The sequence below is a fragment of the Diadema antillarum genome, unplaced genomic scaffold (assembly GCF_040938485.1).
Source record: "Diadema antillarum isolate AM-2024a unplaced genomic scaffold, OU_Dant_1.0 seq00001147_RagTag, whole genome shotgun sequence".
NCBI lineage: Eukaryota > Metazoa > Echinodermata > Echinoidea > Diadematoida > Diadematidae > Diadema > Diadema antillarum.
Genome location: NW_027271959.1, coordinates 273113 through 276468, shown reverse-complemented (window position 1 = coordinate 276468; position 3356 = coordinate 273113). Strand labels below are relative to the sequence as shown.

Genomic DNA, 3356 nt, shown 5'->3' with positions numbered 1-3356 from the left:
CTCATGTAGTCTCCATTCATTTCATTTTCACATTGTGTAACGTGTACAGTACAGTGTATCCTTTGTAATGTTCATTCTGGTTTTTGTTTCATGTTTGTGATGTTAATGATATGTATCCTATAGTCTTTACCTGGTCGAATAAATAATAATAATAATAATAAAAGCAGACCAACACTACACACTTTTTAATCTACTTCTCTAGGCAATTTCATAACTTTTGAGTAATATTCATATCAACCCGCGGTCCCTATGGGAACCTGGTGGCCTGTGTAGCATGTCTATAGTGATGTCAAAATTCAGTATGGAATGTGTTAAAAGCCTTCCTCTCTTGAGCCGTTACTTCCTGTTGATCTGACGGCGTTGATAGAGGATCACACCTACGAGGGAAGCGATGCAGACCAACACGGCGGACAGAGTGAGGTAAACAGTCACCGAACTCACTGACATACCTGAGCATCGAGAGCAATACAATCAAATAAAGATCAAACATTCAATAACTCGATAATCGACATGACGAACATCGCTACAACTTACGGAATTGAACTGAACTGAACAATATTGCTGCTGGCAAAAAAAAACAAAAAAACCCGAAACAAAACAAAGCATAAAATTAAGCAAGAAAGAAAAAAAAAGGAAAAACGTATATACTGCAATTTGAAAGTAACAACATTCAGGTCAAAGATTTACGTCAAAATAATGCTAATGACTGCGTCAATTTTGTATATACGGCAGTATCCAGTGGAATCGTTTTTCACACTTCATACTTATACATACATGTATACAAGTATGTCGCCCTATCTCCACACACACACACACACACACACACACACACACACACACACTCACACACACAGAAATGAATACACACATAGTCATGGAAAACAGCCACTGAGGGGTAGAAAGATACAACAGACATCGAGGTACTGGTGTAAAAATTTATCACAACAGTTCAAGTTTACAATTAAAATGCATCACACTATATACCCAGCTGTAGGCAGGTAGGACTACAGATGTCCACCAGTCCGAATTCAAGAGAAGGTCTTTTTTGTTGTTGTTGTTGTTACTCTCTTCTTTCACTCCATCTCTCTCCCCCCCCCCCCCTCTCTCTCTCTCTCTCTCTCTCTTCCTTTCCTCTCTTTTCTGGATTATGTAAATGCACTTTTCATTGATATGAAGATAACTTTTTTTTTCTTTGACAAGAGATCTATATATCTAGATATTACACAAGCAAGGAGTATTTTGGGACCACCTAAATTGGCATCTTTAAAATTAATCGCAATATACCTTTGTTTCTCTGGACGACGAATGGTCCGCTTGACAGTATGTAACCATTAGCAGGTTTCCGGTTCGAAGACCTTTTGGCACGTGGGCCAGAACGGTCCGAAGTCTGGCAACTTTCCAATCGATCGTTTTGCTGGCATGCCAGGACGTTACAGTGGATGTATGTCTGTTAAATAATCCCATGACAAAATGCTGTGCTCAATGGCTTCGTGGCTGGCGCTTTATTACTCAAGATAAAATAACAAATTCAGTCTTGAAAGCAAGAGAATAATCAAGTAGAGCGGTGAAGGTTGAAGTGTGAATTTTCCTTCAATTGGTCTCCAGCATCGTAGAGGGAGAAAATTTGAATAAAATTATACCTAAAATTTAGTCTTTGTAGACATAAAATCAAAATATCTTCACGGTTCCATTTATCTATTGTCATACCAGGATTTCTTCGGCTTAAACTTGTGCAATTTTATGTGGTAGAATAGGTTGAAGAAGAAGTTTGTTTGCAACAGTCAAGTTTAACGTTAAACTTGGATTAATCTCCCCCGCAAACCCCCCCCCCCCCAAAAAAAAAAAAGTGAAAATACATTGGGACCAAATATTGGAGGCTGGTTGAGATTCATGACGTCATGATTTTAATAGTGTCAGACAAGTACCTGTAGTACTCTGCTTACTCTGGGTCTGCAAAACCAATGCAATCTTTGACTACACAGATATAAACGGAGTTAATCTTTTTCCACCAACATCTTAACATCAATTAACAACCCAAATAATACCAAAAAAAAAAGACCATCGTGAAGGTGTGGATCTTTCTCTGAGTCGAGTCTGAGACATCAACCTCTGGACAACAGTCGCCATTTCCCTGATCTTATTCATCCCTATTCAAAACTATGGAGATGATGCCCACTTACCAAAGACCATCACACATCCACCATACACATCCGTAAAGTTCATCGTTGCAGAGCAAGTTGATAATGGAAATAAGAGCTGAAAGATTCTCACCAACTCGGTAACGCGATTGAATTGGAAAGCCCTGACGGAAAACGCCCCCACCGTCGAGTTGTTAATATCAAAGATTTCCACATTTCTCGATACAGCCAATCTGCATAAATTTTGATTAAAGATGACAAGGCTTGGTGAAATCAAGGAGGTTTAAGAGATGGAGTTCCAACTGGCTGTAATTATTCAAACAGTTGTCACTTTTCTATTAATGTACAAAAGAATTCCACAGGTGCATCTGTGCTTTTGGTGACGGGGTTTGATGTCGCCGTCTTGCTGAGCAATCTGAAGATTCATTTTGAACGTTACCTTAATGTTGGCTATATTTTTTTGTTTATCTATTAAATGAAACGAAGTCTCACTTAATGATAAAGCTCATTAAACAAAGGTCAATCCCTTCAAGAAATATGTGCAAAAGTGTAAATCAGAGCTGTATCATGTGAAAGTGTTTAAAACTGTACCCTCCCGGAAAGCCGGTTTTATCACTTTTCCACTTAATTCCTCCAAATAAAACTGATATGGAATAATCTTCGAGTATAATTCTATATCAATAGATATATCAGATTAGTGGCCGGGCACTGCCAGTCGAGTAATTTTCATTTTCATTTCATCATTTTTTGCGCAATTTCTATTCGCGCATCCCCGTGTCTTTAATACCACCTATCTTTTATAAGTAGGGATGGCGAAAAGTAACTACCATCACAAAGACATATCTTCCTTTGAAAGTGGCTGGTGATTATGCAATGAGACATGAGTCAATTGTCTTCCAATCTGAGCCGCAGATCAAGTTTGCCACATGCTTCAAATACTTTCGAGTGGCGGCATCGAACGTGACTTCAAAGGAAATACGACAGTTGTGACTCCATTCTCTTGAACCTCCTTGGTGAAATGCGTATACAGTTCACGATGTAAAGCGTGTTGCAGTAATCAATTTCATGATGAATACATTAAATGGTGAGCTTTTTTTTTCATCACTATAAGAACGGTTTAATCACGGAGGTACTCTAATAGCTTCATGGTTTAATGAACTCCTGGAATGTGTACCCGCTTTCCTCATCAAATTTCTTCACGGTAATCACAAATCTTGC

General features: G+C 38.5%; 1 long non-coding RNA gene across 1 annotated transcript; it reads right to left on the bottom strand.

Annotated features, from left to right (window-relative positions):
• Positions 1–343: 343 nt before the first annotated feature.
• On the bottom strand, positions 344–2332 carry LOC139744219 (uncharacterized). The gene is made up of 3 exons (XR_011711815.1): positions 2272–2332; positions 1285–1447; positions 344–449 (listed from the first exon to the last, which is right to left on the bottom strand). It is a non-coding gene; the product is annotated as an uncharacterized lncRNA (long non-coding RNA).
• Positions 2333–3356: the final 1024 nt, after the last annotated feature.